The sequence below is a fragment of the Protopterus annectens genome, chromosome 2.part0, assembly GCF_019279795.1.
Source record: "Protopterus annectens isolate FY-2018-M chromosome 2.part0, PAN1.0, whole genome shotgun sequence".
Lineage (NCBI taxonomy): Eukaryota > Metazoa > Chordata > Ceratodontiformes > Protopteridae > Protopterus > Protopterus annectens.
Genome location: NC_056728.1, coordinates 1396154485 through 1396177834, shown reverse-complemented (window position 1 = coordinate 1396177834; position 23350 = coordinate 1396154485).

Here is a 23350-nt window from a genome sequence, read left to right as displayed (position 1 = left end):
CAGTGAATTCTTGTTGTAAATATTTAATCTTCTTAACTGTATTACTGGAAATGTGGACAAAGTCCAAGATTGCCATTTATTGGAATATTCACTTTTTTCAGCGATAGAGTGATTTCACGGATGATATCTGTAAGTTCAGAAGTGTGGGGCTTTTCCCTGCAAAAAGTTTAAAGGACAAACGTGATGTTTGATATTGGCTGTTCTCATGCACTTTTGGCCTTTTTTTAATAAACTAAAACTCATTATACATACCATCTCCAAGGTCATACAATAGCAAGTTAAGGACTTATCCTGCTGCATCATGATCTTTTACAAAACGCTGTCAGCAAAAGCTTCATTGAAAACAATGATCACTCATATGAGTTCTAGCTGTTACTCATAGCCTTAAGAAGAATTCGCTCATATGAGTGATATGAGTGTTTGCTCTTTCAGACTGCAGCTATAAATATATATATATATATATATATATATATATATATATATATGTATATATCTATATATATATATATATATATATATATATATATATATATATATATATATATATGTGTGTGGCAAGAGCCTTTGCCAATATCCGGAAGCCCAGGGGTGACAGGTGCAAGCCGTCCTTGAAGCAGCGTGGCTTGTCCAGCATGTCATCCCAGGCAGACAGACATTGGATCCCCTTTGAATGACACCAGAATTTAAGCCAATTATTAAAGCTGATCATCTTATCACTGTATTGTGGCATCATTCTAGGTGAAGGTAGGATACTGCTCAAGGTCAGGGTCATACCTGCCTGGGCAACATAATCAGAGAGCTCCTCGATGTCCCTTTTCATGTAGTCCAAGGAGGTACATCTCAGGTCGTTGACACCAGCGTGGACAATGACTGAGTCGTACTTGTACCTGCTGTTGAGAGACCTGAGTGCTTGCGTTATGTGGCGGATTCTAGCGCCCGACAGGCAGCTTACTGTGACCTTCTCCTTACTCAGTCTGGTGAGCGGGACGTCAGTGTGTCTGACTATGGAATCACCAATGACAAGTGTGTCTGGCATTTTGTTTGGCCTTAAGGGTTGTGACTGTTTGACACTCTGACTGTGTGGTCTATGTGTTACATGTGTTGGGTCGTGAGGTGGTAGTTGTTTGGGTGTCTGCTTTGGTGGCCTCTGCTGTTTTGGTAAATTTTGATCAGAGCCTCCAGTATGTCTTTGTGTGAGTATGTGTATGATTTGAAGTTGTGATGGTACCATGTGTGACTGGGTATGTATTGTGTGTGGTTACCTTCTCCTCCTGTCTGGTCTTGCCAGTCCTATGTTGAGAGAGCTCAGCCTCCAGTTTGGCCGTATAGTTGCATCTCGCATGTATTTGTGTTTTGTGGGAGAAGGAGAGGATTGTCTGTGTACATGAGGCAATTGTAACATTGCCTCAATATTCCCAGGTTCACCAGTTGAGCTGGAGAGGACACTAGCAACTGATCCCTCGACATACTAGAAGTAGTAGATAAAGAGACTTTCAAAGGACTCCGGGGGAAGTGGGTTTTAGGCTGGTGGGGTACTATCTATAATAAGAGTGCTTTATCAAGGTGCAAGTACTGTAGGAGTAAGTGCTAGGCTTTACAGATAGAGAATAGTCTACTTGGGAATCAAGTAGAGATGAACTTTTCAGTTATAGGATATGCTGGTTAGATCAGCAGTACAGCTCGAGGAAGGTAGTTCTAAGGGAAAATTTGAAGAGTGGAATTTAGATGGCCCGAATAGTTTAACCTTGTTTAACCGCCGCTGCTCTTGTGTGCAACAGTGGCAACTCCACGCTAAATCGCGCTAACGCACGTTTAGCGTGTTTTATAAGCAGGGGGCTGAAGGGAGCTAGGAATTGGCCCAAAACGACCAATGGACTACTAGTTTCTGGCTGAAACTTCACCAAATCGGACAAAAAGGCCGCTCAGTGCTTCCCACTCCCACTGGTAAGCAAAGAAACTTCCCTCCTTCCTAATAAGGCAATGGATCAGTAACAGGAACTAAAAACAAAGCCCAGGGATCAGCAACTCTGAAACTGGACTACTCTAGTTCAGTAAGGCGGGAAAACAAGAGTTTTTTTGTTTTATTACAGAGATAAGGAAAAAAACAGACAGTAAATGCTATAAATGCTGTAAATCGGCTAGCGCACTTTAGTGTGTAGCCTACAGAAACAATTTGCAACAATTAGTAACTTAAAGTGCAATAAACAGTGTAAAATGCAGAAATCACTTAAAGTAGCAGTAAAACAGGCGAAATGCAGTCGCTAGCTTAATAACAGTGGGAAAGCCACAAAAATACTTATATCTGGTAGAAAGTCACTCTTTTAGCTCTCTGCTGCTTGGATCACTCTGCAGGCCACCATGAGGATCTGTGCTGAGTTGGTACAAGCTGGAAAACGCGTGTTTAGCGTGTTTTATAGCAGGGGGCTGAAAGGAGCTAGGAATTGGCCCAAAACGACCAATGGACTACTAGTTTCTGGCTGAAACTTCACCAATTCGGACAAAAAGGCTGCTCAGTGCTTCCCACTCCCACTGGTAAGCAAAGAAACTTCCTCCTTCCTAATAAGGCAATGGATCAGTAACAGGAACTAAAAACAAAGCCCAGGGATCAGCAACTCTGAAACTGGACTACTCTAGTTCAGTAAGGTGAGAAAACAAGAGATTTTTTTTTTTTTTTTTTTTTTTTTACAGAGACAAGGAAAAACAGACAGTAAATGCTATAAATGCTTTTAAGCAGCTAGCACACTTGAGTGTGTTAGCCTACAGGTAAAATTAAGCAACAAATAACTTTTTAAGAGTGCAAAACAGTTATTCAACACAAAAACAGTTTAAATAGAATGCAGAGCTGTATAAACAGGCTAAGATGCAGTCGCTAAGCAGTAAATATTCAAAAAGCCAGAAAAATACTTAAATCAGTTATAGCAAATACAGTTATAACAAATGCTCTGAAATATACTGTATATTTCCAATATGTTTGAGAAGGACAGTCAGAACACAAGAAGGTTCAGGCGAAAAAGAAAAAAAAGTTTTGTTTTACTTTTGAAAAGGGAAAAAGGAGGAACAGAAGGCCTTATCAAATGTTCTCTCTGTATTAAGAAGAATGAGCTAATGACACTAGACTGGGAGGTGTGTCACAGTAGGGGCGGGCAACTGCAAAGCCACCAAGTATAAGAGCAAGACACCAACAGGGAGGGAGGGTGGGACAAAATAGCCTAAGAAAGCACTACAGAGTCAAATGAAAGTTTTTAAACAGATAAGGATTTGTGAAGATTCTGAATAGACAAAGTACTTTATATATATTAAATTATAAAAACAGTAATCTGTAAAAATAATCAAAAGATACTTATATTTTGTAGCTCAGTTGCGGTCAAACAACTTCTCCAGCCTGCACTGTGTGCAAAGACACCAAAGTTAGGGCAAGACCAGATCAACAACTTTTAGAACACAAAAGAACCAGCCCCCACTAGCCAAGAGATAATTACACAGAGTAAATGTTTCAGTTTATACAATAGCCTAAGACAGCAAAGCACTGCAGAGTCAAATGAAAGTTTTTAAACAGATAAGGATTTGTGAAGATTCTGAATAGACAAAGTGCTTTATATATATTAAATTATAAAAACAGTAATCTGTAAAAATAATCAAAAGATACTTATATTTTGTAGCTCAGTTGTGGTCAAACAATTTCTCCAGCCTGCACTGTGTGCAAAGACACCAAAGTGCCTTTTTTAGGCAAGGCTCAAATTCTAAACCTACCACCCTAGAACACCAAAAAGGAAAAAAACTAAGGGTAATGCTGCTCAATGCCAGAAGTCTCAATCTCAAGATGCACGCACTCGAGGCCCTTCTCAATATGGAGAACATCGATGTCTGTGCTGTGACAGAAACCTGGTTCAAGGCTCCTGAGAGCACCCCAGCACTAACAGGTTCCACCTCATATCATGCGTTCCGGCCCAAAAATCCGGACAACACCAAGAAAGGAGGGGGGGTGTCCATATTCATAAAGGACACCCACACCTCAAGGTTGGTGGCAATGCACGATGCATCGGAGACCATCCAGGTGCAATTAACCATAGGCAAGACTGCTCTGCAATTTGTAGCATGTTACAGGCCACCCTCTCAAACTCAGGAACCTCACATGGCCTTCCTGAAAACATTGGAGGATAAATGTATCTCCAAACACCATCATACTAGGTGACTTCAACTACCCTAATATAGACTGGGAACACTACTCAAGCCCGAACACTCTAACCCAAAGATTCCTGGAGTTCATAAACTCAAATGCCATGGAACAACTAGTCACCATCCCCACAAGAGGAGAAAACATACTTGATCTCATCATCACGAACACGGGATCAAAATGTTCAACACCGGAAGTATACCCCTCACTGGTGAGATCAGATCATAAACTAATCTCGCTGGAGGTCCTCATCCCGCCCCACCTGAAACAAAAAGACCACAGTGAAAAACTTCTCAAAAGCCGATTTCACACTTCTAAAAACTAGTGTGGTCTCCTTTAAGGCCCCTGAGCCAGTGGTAAACATTACTCAAACCGCTGAATCACTTACAAATGCCTTCTACCAGCACCTACAGGACTGCATGGATCAGGCAATCCCAAACAAAACTAAGACTCTCTGTACCAAAAGCAAGCATCCAGTCTGGTGGACCCCAGCCATAAACAAGCTCTACAACAAAAGGAGGAAGCTACTACAAGATAGAGCAAAATCCTTGAAAGGTAAGACACCTTTGATCATTATAAGTAAAAAACTAAGAGCTCTCATAAAATCATCCAAGGCAAATTTTGAGAGAAAAATCGCCAAGGACTCTAAAGACAATCATAAGGCCTTCTTTAGCTATGTTAGAAACCTAGGAGGAAACTCCCAGATATGCTCAGAACTAGTTCAAAATTATGTGAAAATTACTGAACCTACACACATTGCTAACATACTGGCTGACAGGTTCAGTGCAAACTTCTCCCCCCTCCCCCAAAAGGAGAGATATCTATTCCAGAGGATTGTAGCCCCCCAAACATCTCCAATGCCCAGGTGAGAACTGCCCTGACTAAGGCAAAAAACACAGCATCCATGGGACCGGATGGTGTCCCCGGCTGTGTGCTTCATGAACTCAACGAGGAATTAAACCCACAGTTAGGACAGCTGTTTAATCTTAGCCTCACCTCAGGATACGTACCCAAGGAGTGGCGAGCGCACTGTGGTCCCACTTCATAAGGGCGGTGCCTCCACAGACCCTGGAAATTACCACCCCATTAGCTTGACAAGCCTTATCTGCAAAGCCATGGAGAGGATCATAATGGAACTCATAAATAAAGACATAGGGAACTTGCAGACTTTGGATCCAACCCAGTTTGGCTTTGTCAAAGGCAGATCCTGCCTCTTAAACTTGGTTGACTTTTTCGAGACAGTCACCAAGGCCATTGATGAGGGAAAGGCAGTCCATACAGCCTACCTCGACCTGGCAAAGGCCGTCGACACAATACCCCACTCAGGTATCATCGAAAAACTCATCAGCTTGAATGTAAACCCATACATCACAAGATGGGTTGCAAACTGGCTAAGTGACAGAACCCACAGGGTCAGAGTTGCTGGAGCCATGTCAGACTCAAAGCCTGTCACAAGTGGTGTCCCACAGGGCTCAGTCCTGGGTCCACTCTTGTTCGGCATCTACTTTTCTGAAGTACAAGCAAACACAGGAGGGTTATGGCTGACAAAGTTTGCAGATGACTGCAAACTGGGCGCCATAGTCGAAAACACATCTGACACAGATATCCTCCAGAAGGGCCTCACAGAAACGGATAATTGGTGCCAGAGCCATGGCCTGAAGTTAAACGCCAAAAAATGCATAGTCATATCCTTTGGGAAAAACAAGGTTACCCCTAGCTACCATATAGGTGGCAATCCACTGAGCACAGAAAAAGTCATCAGGGATCTGGGGACCCAAGTTGACAGTAGCCTTTCTTTTGACACTCATGTTGCTAAAGTAGTTAGGAAAACCTTCTATATCGCCCACCTGATCATGAAGGGATTCACATCTAGATCAAGGGAGGTCATCGTCCCTCTGTACTGATCACTCATTAGTCCTATGATTGAGTAGAATGCCCGTTCGAATGTATCTGACCAGACACCTGCTGCAGCTTGAAAGGCCCCAAAAGTTCCTCACCAAAAGGATAAAGGGTCTCAAAAATATGTCTTATGCTGCCCGACTGAAAGAACTCCAGCTCTATTCAGTCTCATACCGCTTGCTCAGAGGTGACCTGTGCCTGACATATAAGGCCATGTCAAACCCAGATTTGATGAATATGCTTCACCTCAAAAAATCTAGATCCCTCAAAACCACAAGGGCGGGAGACTTAAACCTTGACACGGTTATAAATAGAACGTACTGGAGGGACAGATTCATCACCCAGAGACTCCCTATGCTGTGGAACAAAATCCCGGTACATGTGAGGCAGAGCACCTCGCTGGCCTTGTTCAAGAGGAATCTTGACCAATGGATGGGAGATCGCAGATATACCCCAGGGATTACTTCAGTGTCACTGCTTGACAGAGGCAGAGAAAAATGATAGGCATAGTTTTTATTGAAACTAAAGGGGTGGAGAAAGCCACATAACTATGGGCTAGGCTTATAAATGCCCTTGGGCAGATAGCCTAGTATGAACCTATGACCTATAACCTATGAATCTATCTATCTATCTATATATATATATATATATATATATATATATATATATATATATATATAAATACATATATATATATATATATATATATATATATATATATATATATATGTAAATATATATGAATACCCACCCCTACTTAACTATACTAACTCCAAGGTCGCACTACACAGACAAACACACAAAAACACCACCACACAAGCTACATTCCCCTCGCGCACACACATCACGCTAACAAAACACTCAGACACACACTAAAGCCCCTACTCAAAACCCATAAAACATAAACACTTACCTACATCTCCAACCACCCACTCACACACCACAACACCAGAACCGCTAATTCAAAATCTCTGAACTTCGGGATTTTGAATTTCGCGCTTCTGGGGTTTCGGTATTCTGCACTTTTGCCTTTCTGGTCTCAAGCTACTGAAATTCGGGATTTCAGTAGTTTGAGATTCTGAAGGGAACCCGTGTGTGTACATGCACACACATGTATATATCTAACATTTATATATACAATATATATACATATATTATATAATTTATATATACAATCAAAATGTGGAAATGCAGTTTGATAAAAATGTGTTGGTTGAACGTGTGTTCTGTCAATGCCCATAATGTTGAACTGAAAATATATAACTTCATATTACCAAAAGTGAGTACACATTCACTAATACGAAGTTGACATTTTGAATGTTTCCTTTTCTTCACTGTAGTGCAATCTCTGAGTTGGTATATATAATACGCAGGGGGTGGGGGTGCAGGGTCCCCCCCTGCAAAAATGTTAATGGTAACAAGGACTTTCAACACTGGATCTTCTGGTGTTCGAATGTCGATTGCTGCAGTAACCATTTCTGACATTTTTGGTAATTCAGTATTACAAAAGTCAGATAAACAAGTTGGTTATTTTGTTGAAAACTGTTTTCAATTTCAGCATTTTAATAGCAAACATATATATATATATATATATATATATATATATATATATATATATATATATATATATACATTTAATATGCTTTGTTTTTTTATGTATGACCAACCCAAAGGAATGGCTTCCTTACCTTTACCTAAGTAGCCAACTTTTTTTCCTACCAGGGGACAAGAGCCACACTCATTCCCAAGAACTACCGTCTGTTCATTCACAGCCTTGGATGGAGCCTTATAAACATAACCATTCTTCCACATGAGACGTAAATGTTAGGGACTGGTCCAGTGGCAAGCATGCATCCTCTGTTCCCTGTACTGGACTAATTTCCATATCCCTGACAGTTGTACAACCACGGAATGATGCTGCACTAGGCAGAATCCAATGTATTCCCACACAGGAGAAAGTGTCCTAAACTATCTGCACCATGGTCTTCCACGCCAGTAGCTGCTACCTGCAACATCTCTCTATACTTCTGTAGAGGTCAGTGGCACAGTGACCGCACACTCTACCATCCTCAGGATAGGTGAGCACAGAAGCAACTGAAAATAACACTTTTATTCAGCTCATCAGTTGTTTTATCCAAGGTAGCATCTGCTAGCTCACCAACAAAAGCTGTCCAAGTACAAATGTCTCCACTGTTTAAGTAAAATGTCCAAATATAAATCCAACTTCTGGTCTAGCTAAAATTAATTTGCTGCAAGTGCAAAATGAACCATTTCTCAGCCATTGCATCCAACTCCAGGTTCATAATAACACAATTCCTCTAGAGCTTTCCACTCTAGGCTGTAGGAGCCACCCTTCCTTCCTTGCAATCCCTTTCTAGGCAGGAGAACCCCACTTCAGATTGAGGTGCAAGAAATTATTCCTTCAATATCCACAGCAAGACAATAATGAGAGTCCCTAGTGTTACTCTAGCAAATCTGGTACACAAGACAATGAGCTTCCCTCTTGAGGTTCTAATTTCTCTGTCATGGCTTTGAAAAGCCCTCCCTTTATACAGGAATAAATGGCATAATTGGTCTCATAATGACTCAATCACCCAGTATGAAGGAACTTTTCTTCTAACTAGCACATATCATTACCTGTCTGATCTGATAGATGCATAATTATTTGCATTATGTTTCCATCACACAGTAGCATTAGCAATGATTTAAACTAACATTTGTTGCAATATTTGAAGCATATATAACATTCAGAACCCCAAATGTTAAGTACGAAGGAAACACTGAAGGCAGGACTTTCATGAAACATAGGTTTCATTTGTTATAAAGTCACATGAAAATGAAAATTAATAACACACTTGGCTCTAAAATAAAAATAAAATAATATCCTTGGATATTTTTCCATTAAACAATATTATACTTTGCCAACTCTATGGTACAGAGGGATAATGCTCTGACTATGTTTCAGGTGACCCATGTTCAAATTACAGATTGGGTATCTGTAGGACCAAATGAGTGTGATGTAAATGAGTGACCTTTGTTGTCTCAGCCATCTTAGGAGGAGGAAATGTGGCTGTGGCTGACCACGTGGTTGATAAGTGGTGGGAGTAATAGGTGCCTACCCCTGGAGATTGAGTCTGTCAAGCCAATGCTGCCATGTGCAACTCACACAGTGAGATGATGATGATGATGATGATAGGAATTTGGCATGTGGAGGCATGCTTCTCTTCAGAAGGCTGCTATAGCAAAGCTCATAAAACATCATGGGGGATGTGGGTGTTTAACCAAGGAGCCGGGTAGGCTGCCATACAGCTCCAGCAAGCTAGCCCACTCCCTACCACCTGACTCTCACTGTGAGCAGATAATCCCACAGGGGAATTCCAAAGCAGGAATGAATAAGCAATAGGGCTCTCACCTTACCCAAGAATTCCCTCCTCTTGTGATCATGGAACAAATGGACCAAGTGAGTGTAAGCAAAGTACCAATCAAGCTACATCTTGTGTGGAGAAGGGCTGGAAAAAAGAACAGTATTACAGTATCTCTCTCGTAGGGTCATAGGTGATTACTAGGCTAATAACCCAGGATGGCCTTTTAAGCCTAGTCATGCTTCCAAATGTATTTGACATATTTTGATACATTGGGGTTATTTTAAGGGGTGTATGTAGGTTTGGGAATGGGTGGTTAGGAATTTAGTTGCCTGTGTAAACTTGAATCGGGTTAGGTGATTTCTGCTTCACATTGATAGGAAGTCTGATCCAATGGGGGTAGTTTCTGAGACACATATCTGTCCCTCCAGCATGTCCCATGTATGATGCAGATGAGCATTAGGTCCGTAGACTGAAACATTCTGATGCTGTTTGTTTTACAGATGTTCAACAGGTCCATAGTGTGGGATCAGAAGATGTCTTGTAGGACAGGCATAGATCGCTTCTCAGCCATCTGCAAAGTACTTGTTGCTTACACTCTGTATTCTTTTTGTAAAGAACCTCTGAACACAGAAGTTGTTGCATATATCTAGGCCGGTATATGCAGAAGGGGGCACTGTACTCAATGAATAGCCAGATGAGGGCTAAGTACAGTGGAATAATGACATGTTTGGAACCAGATGTTATAATCTAGCTTATAAGTCACAGAATATAGAATGATTTCCTTACTACCATAGACACATCATAGTTAAATGCCAGGTTACCTTCTACATGTATTCCCAAATCCTGTCCCTTGGGGTCTGCTCTTAGGTGTGTGTGTATATATATATATATATATATATATATATATATATATATATATATATATATATATATATATATATATATATATATATATATATATATATATATATATATATATATCAATGTGATAATTTTCAGGGTAAATGTCTTTGCAAAGGATACTGTTACGCATACACTCTAGTGAGGTAGCATATTGAATACTTTGACCTGGTCATGGTAGGCAGCATTCACTGTTTGCTCTTCTCCATGGCTTTGGTGGCCTTCTTGCAGAAGTCCAGCAAGTTAAATAGGTATGATTTATCCCTGATGAAACCAAACTGGGTTAAATCCAGTGTATGAAAGTTTCCTTTGTCACTGTTTATCATTTTCATGATAATTCTTTCCATGGTCCTGCATATTAAAACTAGTGAAATTGACTGGGCTGGAGTTACTCAGGTCTGTAGATGGTCTGCCATTGTGTAGAGGAATGACAGTTGCAGTCCTTCACTAACAGTCCAGTGAATGTCAACACAGTATGTCAAGAACACATGTTCATATATACCAGTCACAGTACTGCAATACAACATGGCAGAATATTTACCAGTACGTGCCACACACAAAGTCATTTTGCCAGTGGGACAGCATGACCCAACAATGTTACATAAATTAAAAATCAAGGCCATGTCATGTTGTTGAACATACATAAGACAACGACCAGCTCAGAAATGGATGCAATGTATACACATGGAAAACGTGCAGTTGACCTTTCTCACTTTTATATGAGAACAATGGGAATAATGTAGTATGTGAGCTGCTATCATCCATCTTAAGTATGTATAGGAACAATGCAAGCAGAATAATCATGTCCCACTCACATTATGCTAAGTGCAGCAGTCATATCTTCACATATAGGGCCAGAGTCTATTGGACATAGCAATATTATGCTGCACTGCAAGCATACAAGTACACACACACACACACACACACACACACACACACACACACACACACACACACACACACACACACACACACACACACACACTGATGTAGTAGAACCGATGCCCATATGGAGCAATGTATTCAGTAAGGACAGTGTGATCATGTAAATAATAATGGTTACTGCATGTGTCATTTGGTAATGTGTGTCATACTGCAGCAGCGGCAAGATAAAGCCACCTATAACATGATATGTACAGCGTACATTATGACGTATGTCAGAAAAGCATGACAGCAATATGTGATGTTTGAACAATTGTGCCAAGACTGCAAAAATTTGAATATGGAAAACACCTTATTGATAGCATTACAAAAGTGGATCACAAAGGGACTACTTACAGTCCTGAGGTACCGCCATGATTGGGTCAAACATCATGAAAGATCTTTCTATTTATCTCCCAGAAGAAGTACCAGATAGCCTGAGCCATGTCTTGAAAGAAGTTGCCATTAGGCCCCTCATCTGGGTCTGGAAGACAACTATCACTACTTCCTGGATCTGGTCCCAAAAATCATCTGCCTGGCATGGTGGTGGATGCCCACTATGATGAACAGCAGAAACAATGGCATGTCCAGTTCCTGGTCTGTGGTCATCCTTATCACCCCATCATGGTCATCATCCTGGTCCTTGTAGTCTAGCTTAGGTTGCAGTGGTCGGCACTTTAGCGGCAGTAGTTGATTGGTACAGCAGGTATGGTTCTCACACTCTGTCAAAGTTCAACGCAGGAAAAAAACATTAACAGAAAGTTGATGAATAGATAAAATATCAGACAAACTTGCAGAATGCTGATGAATAAATTAAATGTCATACAGACTTATGCTATTTACATGTTGTAACTATTATGTATGTGATGTTACACTGACCTTATCCAACTCTAATCCACACTAATGTACAAAATGGTGTGTGATGTACATCACAGTCATATGCCAAACATATCTGTAACAAAATACAATCAGATGTGCACCAGCATAATTGCAAAGAGAACATATGATATGCAATTAACAACATCTAAACTTATGAGACAGGACATGTTAAATGTTTGTTCAAGTTATTTCACAGTACAGTGCATATGTCATTATACTATAAAGGTCAACAAATATGGCCCATACGGTTTATTTATACATTGTATAACAAAAGGCACAAAGGTTTGAGTTTTAGACTTCATACCCTTCAGAAAATACATGTAATGCAAAACCTGTATTTCTATCTACATTCTAAGTTTGTAAGAGCAGTATTTAAAAGTGTCCCTATTTTTGAGCCTTTGTCCCCCATTATTTTTGGCTTTGTACAGATTTCTTGCTTTGAGAGGTATGTGTCTATATTTATTGTGCGAGAGGTTGAGTGGTATGGTCAAGAGGTATGTAAACCTAATGGCAACCTTGTTGACTTTTTATATTTATAAAAGCAATATTTAAAATCTGCCCCTATTATTTGTGGCTCTGTCCAGATTTATTGTGCAAGAGGTTGAGTGGTATGGCCAATAGGTATGCAAACCTCATTGCTGCTGCCAGGGATCACTCTCATTCTTCATACTCTCTCTCCCTCTCCCTCACACACACACACACACACACACACACACACACACACACACACACACACACACACACACACACACACACACACACACATGGACTCTTCTACTTTCATCATAGATGCATTCACTCACACCGACAGACAGAAACATACACATATGTGCAAACTTTTTTCGGTTTCCTTGACTTTTATTTTACACTCACTAAACAGCAAAAGCACTGCTTAGTGAGTGTAAAATAACAGCTCTATCAATCTCACTGCTCACTCTCTCTCATACACACACAGTCTCTTCTTCTTTGACAAACACATACATTCTGCTTTCATGTACGCATTTACACACACATGCAGACACATAAACAGACTCATGCACATACATACACAGATTCACTTTTTTGTTTCACTCCGTGCCTGGCAGCCTGGTACCAAATGATCCACAACCTGGTGGTTGGGGACTGCTGTGCTATGGCATGCAACACTGACATGGAGCTCCAGACCAAAAGACTTGGTACAGTTACATTAACACTGACAGCAGACCTTTGGGAATATAGGCCGCAGTGTAACCATGTTGTCAGGTCATACAACAATGTCAGTCACAGACTCTGAGAACAACTCCTTGGGAATATGCCCCCCTAATTGTTGATATCCCATCATTAAAATATGTGTGTTTAAAATAAATTGTAAGATTAACAAGTAATGGTACACTTAAAATGTATATCCAAATGAGAAGAGCAAAGCAAGATGCTTAATGGGTGACATCACAACATTCAATGCCAACTCCAGTCAGACTTACATGACCTCCACCATAAACTATAGACTACTTCTCAGCCCCACCAAAACCAAAACTATGCTTTTCAGAACTCCACAGAGAATTCACCAAGCACCCAACTCTTTAACTATCTTTGACCTGTACAGCCATTCCGCAGAGACAACCTCAACCTTCAAATACCTAGTAGTATGGTTTAATCAGTCACTAAACTTCCATTTTTGCATAGACAAAGTGAGCATCACAATGAACTCCCTCCTCTTCTAGGCCAAAAAGATCTTCCCTTTTCTGCCCCAACCAGCCAGAGCAGCCAATGGCAAAGGAGTTCTCCCTTCTCATATTGAATATGAGCTTCTGCTTTTGCTTCTGCCTCCAAGAAAATCATTGCCACAATCCAGACTATCAAACTTAACTCTCTGTGGACATTACTGTATCACCTTAGAAAAAGGCCAGATGGCTATCCATAAAACAAAGATCTAGCCTATTTTTGGGATACCATCTCAAACTACTCCAACTCCACACATTTACTCCACTTGCAGCTAGACTTCATGAGCAAACCTCCTCATATAACCTGAGATGATACTCACAATCCACAACAACTCTCATTACCCATAGAATCAAACTCCACAGCACTCTTGGGTACCTACTCTTTGGCAAACTATCCTCATTGACATGAAGGAAATCAGCACTTATTCCAAATTCAGAATGCAACTCAAAAAGCACTCCTTCATTCAAGTCAAATACTCCTGCTTCAGTAGAGAACATATCACCTAACTTATCTCTTTTCCAGGGGTGGCTCGTGCTACTGGGTTGCAGCACTGCACCCTCCCCCCAGCTGTACAAAAGAAAGAAAAAATAAAAAACAAAAGAAAAAATAAATAAAACAACAAACATGAGTCCCAGAACTCGCGTATGCGTACTCGCAGCATTTCCAAGTCTGGACTGCTACTGAACCAGTCTGGATCATGCGCACAGAATCCGGACTGCTGGTGAGACAGTCCGGATTAGGACGACAGCCTGCAACTGCAAAGATCCCAGAAGTCTATGCAGTTACAACTGCATAGACTGGAAGGGGATCGGACTGCAACATTTGCAGGCTGGAATCTGCTCTCTCGCAGGAAGGACAGGACTTTGGCTCTCTTGCGGGGCTTTCATTCTGAAACTGGAGCTTGGCATTAATGAAGCAGCTGCAGGTTTTGGACTAAAACTCTCTACAGGTACTTGTTTATACTAACAAAAGGGGGTGGGGATGTGTGTGAAATGCCGCAGTAGCTAGAAAGAAGGCAAGAAGTATACCTGGTGGTGAGACTCAAACCATGTACCTTGGGAGGTAGGTAGTAAGAGCTTGAATTCCCTACCCACCACCACTTCTGAAATTTTGCCTCAAATATTTGCTCTGCTCCTCTTAAAATCTGTGTTTTTTCTGGATTTTGAATTCACTAAATAATGACAGGCATTTGACTTTCAGACTTCATATTCTTCAGAAAGTACATGGTAACATAAAGCCTTTTGTTCTAGCAGTTTTCTGTTAAAAGATCAATATTTGACATTTTCCCAAGTTTTGGGGCTGTATTCCCCCATTATTGGCTTTGTCCAGGTTTTTTGTGTTAACAGGTTGAGAGCTATGGTGAGAACTGAATTCACTGAATATGTTTGGGGGCTGTATTCCCCCATTATTGGCTTTGTCTAGGTGTTTTGTGCTAGGAAGTTGACAGCTATGGTGAGAACTGAATTCACTAAATGATAGTCATTTAAGTTTCAGTCTACCTACCTTTCAAGAAACAGCTTAGCGGGCATAGTGGTATGTTGCTCTGACTGTACCACACAGGGTCCTGGGTTCAAGACTTGGCAGTGAAATGCATGGTGGTAACACAGCATTTTAGTCTAGCAACTATTCAAGATTATGCAATCAATGTTTAAAATGTGTCCCTAGTTTTTGGCTTTTGCCCTCCTCCCCAATAAAATTTGGCTTTTTCCAGATTTTTTGTGCTTCAAATTTGAGAGATATAGTTGAGTGTCGAGTGCATTTTACAATGAGCTGAGAGATTGAACAGAAGTTTAGTGCTGCTTATGCTGTATCTGCTTGTGTTGTTAATAGCACAACAGGTAATGTACTTGCTTTTGATGCAGAAGACTGTGGATTCTACTCCCACAGTATATAGATGCATTATTGATACTGTACTGTTTTGTACTTTTAAACGGAGTGGATGCAGCAGTCCTGAGAATGTCCTCTTTGGTGGAGATACCTAGTAACAATGAACCTGTTATCAGTTTGCCCTCCATTCCCTATTACAATTTTTTAATGTAGCATAGGCAATTTATTCCGCAAGAGCAAAGTTGTGTGATAGCAGCAACCTCTTCATTAGTTACAGATCTCTTTAATGTGGAATTATATAGATAACTTTTACTTCTGCAGAGACTGTGCATATTTACTAATACTGGTAGATTGTAGAAGTTTGAGTAGACTTTTATGATGAAAATGTTCTGAATTGGGCTGTTTTGTCATTATTGCTGCATGCATTTTGTTTCATTGTTTACTGGAAAAATGTTCAAAACAATAAATTTAAAATGGCCTCTAACAACTGTACTGTATCATACAAGGAATATAATTTAATACAATCAGGAAGGTGTATCAAAGAACTCATGCATGTTTCCTGTGCAAGGGGCCTATGATTCGAAAACATCCCAAAGTTAATCTTTATCTGCTACTGGCCAGATGCATTTTCTTTGAATGTGGGTTTCGATGCTGTTTCAATGAATGCAAGTTTCAAGGACAGAGAAGTTTTAATGCTAAGTCTATTTTCATTGTGAAACTGCATTGCTTTGTTTAGCGGATGTCTATTAGTGTTTGTGCTGTAAAATGTAAAATAAAACTTTTAAATGAAATCCAAATCATCATAGAAGTAAAGCAGTATGCACATTTCAGTGCTTACGTGGGGCGACATAGCCAAGTAATGGGACATTGGAATAGCTGCAGGGGCGAAGCAGCCCCATTCGACTATGATTTTACGAGGGGGAAAGTGCGGCAAACTCAGTCCCGTCTGAACTATACAGCCAAGCTCCTTGTGGTCCTGCAGAGTGGTGTTAGCAGCAGAGAGGCTAAAAGAGCGACTGCTAACCTGATAAAAGTGTTTTTTTTTTCCTGCTACTACCTGGGCGACTGTCCGATCTAGCTAAACTGCAAGTATTTCTGCTTCTTGAACTGTTTTAAACTGTTTAAAGTTGTTTTTGCACCTGCACTTTTAAAGTTTGTCCTGTTTGTTGCATTTACCTGTTGAGGCTACACACTCAAGTGCGCTAGCCTGTGTTACATATTTATTGTATTTTCCTGCTGTTTGTTGCAAAAAAGAAAAAAAAAAAAAAATATCCTTTTTTCCCGTCTTTCCTGACCTAGAGTAGTCCAAATACAGGCTTTTCTGTATTCTGGACTTTTGGAAAGTTCCTGTGTTTCCCATTTCCCTTCTTGGATAAAGGGAGGCTTCTTTGTTCACCAGTGGCAGTGGGGAGCTTAGAGCAGCCTATCTATCCCTGGAGGAGTGTTCCCAGCACAAGAATCTGATAGTCTATTGGCCATTTTGGGCCAATTTCTAGCTCTTTCAAGTCCGAGTGTATAAAACCCGCTTTGGCGCGGTTTTTGCGCTTGTTACTACTCAGCCAAGCTCCTCGTGGTCCTGCAGAGTGATGCTAGCAGCAGAGAGGCTAAAAGAGCGACTGCTAACCTGATAAAAGTGTTTTTTTTCCTGCTACTACCTGGGCGACTGTCCGATCTAGCTAAACTGCAAGTTTTTCTGCTTCTTGAACTGTTTTAAACTGTTTAAAGTTGTTTTTGCACCTGCACTTTTAAAGTTTGTCCTGTTTGTTGCATTTACCTGTTGAGGCTACACACTCAAGTGCGCTAGCCTGTGTTACATATTTATTGCATTTTCCTGCTGTTTGTTGCAAAAAAGAAAAAAAACAAAAAAATGATCTTTGTTTCCCATCTTTCCTGACCTAGAGTAGTCCAAATACAGGCTTTGTTGTATTCTGGACTTTTGGAAAGTTCCTGTATTGCCTATTTCCTTTCTTGGATAATGGGAGGCTTCTTTGTTCACCAGTGGCAGTGGGGAGCTTAGAGCAGCCTATCTATCCCTGGAGGAGTGTTCCCAGCACAAGAATCTGGTAGTCTATTCACCATTTTGGGCCAATTTCTAGCTCTTTCAAGTCCCCCTGTATAAAACCCGCTTTGGCGCGGATTTGCGCGATTTTGCGCATAGAGCAGCATTGGGCAGCTCCGCTTAATTGGGTTTAAACCATTCTCGGCTCCACAAAGTCTGCTCTACACTTTTTCCCTTAGAACTGATCTAGTTCTCATGATAAACACCCTATTCCTACTCTAAAGCCTGGCACTTGCTCACTAAAGCAATTATATAAGTCAGCACTAAAAAATTAAAAGCACTACACCCTCACAAACTCCCCTTGAGTACCGTGTTCCCCATTGGCCCTTTTTTTCAATTATAAAGGAATTCCCAATACTATTCTAGCATGTCCAAAGGTCAGTTGTCAATCTCCTCTCCAGTCCAGCTGGTGAATCTGGGAATCTTGAGGCAATGTTACAACTGCCTCATGTACACAGACATCCCTCTCCTCCTCCCAACAAATTCCAACACATGTGAGAGATGCAACCATATAGCCAAACTGGAGGCTAAGCTCTCTCAACTCAGTACTGGCGTAACCAGTCAGGAGGAGAAGGAAACCACACTGACTACAATTCCAGTCTCACATAGACCTACCACGACAGCAAACCAAACACATAAACACACAAAAACATACTCGGAGGCTCTAAATAAAAATATGCGTAAGCAGCAGACACCTCCAAAGCAGACACCCAAGCAACCGCTACCTCAAAACAAAACACGTGCAACACATAGCTCACAAAGCCAGTGTGCCAAACAATCACAGCCCTTAAGGCTAAACAACACACCTGATACACTTGTAATAGGTGACTCTATCATCAGGCACACTGATGTCCCACTCACCAGACTGAACAAGGAGAAGGTCACGGTGAGCTGCCTATCGGGCACTAGGATCCGTCACATAACACAAGCACTCAGGTCACTCCAAGGCAAGTACAAATATGACTCAGTCATTGTCCATGCTGGTGTGAATGAACTGAGACGTACCTCCCTGGACTACATGAAAAGAGACATAGAGGAGCTCTCTGAGCATGTAGCCCAGGCCGGTATGACCCTGACCTTGAGTAGCATCTTACCCTCACCAAAAATGATGCCACAATATGAAGACAAGATGATCAATTTCAACAATTGGCTTAAGTATTGGTGTCATTCAAAGGGATCCAATGCCTGTCAGCCTGGGATGACATGCTCGACAAGCCACGATGCTTCGCTAGGGATGGCTTGCACCTGTCACCCCTGGGCTTTCTGATATTGGCAAAGGCTCTTGCCACCCCCATAGTGCCTTTTTTAGGCAAGGCTCAAAAGACAAACCCACCTCCATAGGTATCACAAGGGATAAGAAACTAAGAGTAATGCTACTCAACGCCAGAAGTCTAAACCTCAAGATGCATGCACTCGAAACTCTCCTTAGCATGGAGAACATCGATATCTGTGCAGTAACAGAAACCTGGTTCAAGGCTCCCGAGAGCACCCCAGCACTACCAGGTTATACCTCATACCATGCTTTTCGGCCCCAAAACTTGGACCGAACCACAAAATGAGGGGGAGCATCAATATTCGTCAAGGATACCCACACCGCCAGGTTGGTGGCACAGCACGAAGCATCAGAGACTATCCATGTGCAACTAACAGTGGGTAAAACTGCCTTCCAGTTTATAGCCTGCTACAGACCACCCTCCCAAACCCAGAAACCCCACTTGGCCTTCCTGAGAACACTGGAAAATATGAAGGTCTCTCCAAACACCATTATATTGGGCGACTTCAACTACCCAAACATAGACTGGGAGCATTACTCTAGCTCCAACACCCTAGCCCAAAGGTTCCTAGAATTTATAAACTCAAATGCTATGGAACAACTTGTTACCACTCCCACAAGAGGGGAAAACATACTGGACCTGATCATCACCAACATGGGGCTCTATGCTCCAGACCAGAAGTGTATCCCTCACTGGTAAGATCAGACCATAAACTAATCTCAGTGGATATTCATATCCCGACCCCACCCCCTGCCCAGAAAACCACAGTGAAAAACTTCTCTAAAGCAAATTTCACACTCCTCAAAACCGAGGTGGAATCCTTCAAAGCCCCCGTGCCTGTGGAAAATACGGCCCAGACCGCAGAATCCTTTATAAACGCATTCTATGAACACCTTCAGGAATGCATGGATCATGCAATCCCAAATAAAACCAAGACCCAAGACCTGGTCGATTTCTTTGAAACAGTCACCAAGGCCATTGACGAGGGGAAGGTGGTCCACACAGCCTACCTGGACCTCGCAAAAGCCTTCGATACAATACCCCACTCGGGCATTATAGATAAGCTCACCAGCTTAAATATAAACCCCTATGTTACTAGATGGGTTGCAAACTGGCTCAAGGACAGAACCCACATGGTTAGAATTGCTGGAGCCATGTCAGACTCCAAACCAGTTACAAGTGGCATCCCACAAGGCTCAGTCCTGGGACCTCTCTTGTTCGGTATATATTTCTCGGAGGTACAGGCCAACACGGAAGGACTGTGGCTGACCAAGTTCACAGATGACTGCAAACTAAGCACCATAATCGACTCTCCAGCCGACACAAGCATCCTACAAAAGGGCCTCATAGAAACAGACAACTGGTGCCAGAGCCATGGCCTCAAGCTAAATGCCAAAAAGTGTATAGTCATCCCCTTTGGCAAAACAAAGTGCCACAAATTACCACATAGGTGGTAATCCATTAAGTATGGAAGAAGTAATTAGGGACCTGGGAACCCAAGTTGATAGCAATCTCTCATTTGAAAACCACGTGGCCAAAGTGGTTAGAAAAACATTTTATATAGCCCACCTAATCATGAAGGGGTTCACATCTAGATCAGGGGAGGTCATCATGCCTTTTTACTCATCCCTCATCAGGCCCATAATTGAGTACAATGCCCCTTTTGGGATGTACCTTACCAGACACCTGCAGCAACTGGAAAGACCCCAAAAGTACCTCACCAAGAGGATCAAAGGGCTCAAACAGATGCCATATGCTGCCCGGTTAAAGAAACTCCAGCTCTACTCAGTGGCATACTGCCTGCTCAGAGGCGATCTGTGCCTGACGTATAAAGCCATGTCCAACCCAGAATTAATGGACATGCTGCACCTCAGAAAATCCAAACCCCATCGAGCTACGCGCTTGATAGACTTGAACCTTAGCACTGAAATAAATAGGACATGCTGGAGGGACAGATTCATAACCCAGAGGCTCCCATCACTATGGAATAAAATCCCAGTCCAGGTTAGGCAGAGTCCCTCATTGACTCTCTTCAAGAGGAATCTTGATGAGTGGATGGGAGATCGTAGGTTTACTCTGGGTATCACTTCTGTGTCACTGTTGGACAGAGGCACAGTATACTAACCTCAAAAACCTCGAAAAAGGGCATAGCAAAATTCATTTAAGATGGGTGGCGAAAGCCAAACACACTCTGGCTAGGCTTATAAATGCCCTAGGGCAGATAGCCTAGTATGAACCTATGAACCTATGAACTGTCCAGATTTTTGCAGAATTAATAGATTTTTGCTTCTTATTTTTGGTTTGTTCCTCATAACATTTGTGGTTTTCTGGTAAATCATTTAGGAATGAAGTCACTAAATAATGGCAGACATTGAGTTTCAGACTTCATACCCTTCTGAAAAATGCATGCTAAAGCAAGACCTGTTATTCTGTCAACTGTGTAAGTTTATACAAGAGCAATTTGTAGTACTGTTTGTATGTTCCCCCAATATATTTGGCCTTGTCCAGATTTCCTGCATTAAGAGGTTGAGAAGTACGGGCAAATAAATCACTTTATAGAATTAGGTATATCCAAACCTCTCAAATGTCCCTGATTTTGGCTCAGAATGTTGTTCTCCCCCTAATAATCCCTCTGCAAAATGGCAAATTTGGAAGAAAACGTGGAGGGTTTATAATTAATAAATAACTGTAATGATCAGAGTAATAGATTACTTTAAATTTTAGAAATGCATGTAGATTCACTTATTTTGTCAGCTGCTCAAGTTAACAGTACTAATATTAAAAAAGTGTCCCTTTGCCAGGTTCCCAGCTGCATTGTTTGGCTATTTTATATTTTTGCATCACATTTTTGGTCCGTTTTTCATAAAATTGTGGTTTTCTGGCAAATTAATGTCAAATCATTAAAGAATGAAGTTAGAAAATAATGACAGACATTTGATTTTCAGATTTCATACCCGTCAGAAAATTCATACTAATGCAAGGCCTACTATTCTGTTATCTTTTTAAGTTTATAAGAGCAATATTTAAGAATTGCCCTTATTTTTGGGCCTTTGTCCCACTTCTATTTATTGCTTTGTCCAGATTTCTTGCTCTGAGTTTGAGAGGTATGACAGATGTGTCAGGACCATCACCGTCAGCCATAGACATTTCAAATTGTGACATACTTCTTGCACCCCACTCCCCTATGTAGTAACTCTGGATGTGTCCAAGCAAGGCAAGGAGCAGTTAAGCAGTGTAAATGTGCAGAGTATCCTCCCATCCAAGGTAGACACAAATACTACAGTGGCTTTTTATCTGTCCTTGATTTTACAGAATGTTCTGGTTTTCTGTCATATTTTATACTGTTGATTTATGCTTATTCTTATTCAGAAAATGCATGTTGTTGCAGAGCCTGATGCTCTGTGTTTAAGTAGCAATGCTTTAATGGCCCTCAGGTAAGCTTGCCTGAGACTGTAAAATGCAAGTAAGCTTTAATAAGCATACTGTTAAAGAATTACCAACATTGAAAGCATTTTTGTTGTTGCCATGCAGAGAATATTTACATAACTAGATTGCGTATAAGCCTTAGGTATTGAAATGCATATGACAGTATTTGTAATAAAGGACAGGATTACAGTATTTTCAGAAACTCATTACATTTGTTGGAGACTTCAATCATCTTTTCAGGCTTTACCCATAAACTAAACAGAATACCAGTCTATCATGTCTGTTCCATAACTTGTGCAGGAATCCTTTAAGCAATTTATCTTGAGCTTGTTTCTTGTTTGCTGTTCACTTTTTACTTGATCATGTTTTCCCCATGAAACAAGTAGATAGTTGTCAGGCAGCAGGTCTTTTTTGGCTAAGAAACATGTTTACAAGAGGAGGTATCACAGAGATTGCTACTTTCAGCATGTTACTTGGTACTTTTATAAAGCTGAATGTAAATTATAATTAGAATTGCAGTGTAAGGAGAAGTGATTTGAGTTCAATGCTGCTTGTTTTTTTATACTTGATTTTGATTGGCATCCAGTAATGTATTTCAAAAGTAATTTCTTTTTTCATGCCTCACAACTTTTTTGTTTCCATCTAGATATTAAGTAAGCTGTCATGTAGCCAATGCGTTGAAATATTTTTTTCTTCTACACTTTATTTTGCCTTGATTGGACTCTCATAATGACGGTTTGGCACCCAGGGCAGTGTATTTAATTAAAGTCTTAGTTTTTGTGTTTTTTAGCATAGCCCCACACCTTTCTAGTTGGCCACACTCTGTCCTGTTGGCCCCTCTCATTCAGCTGTCTCCTGCTGCCCCCCTTTGATTTGAAGCCACCAGCCACCACTGCTCTTTTCTGACTCTCTTCTCTCTCAAAAT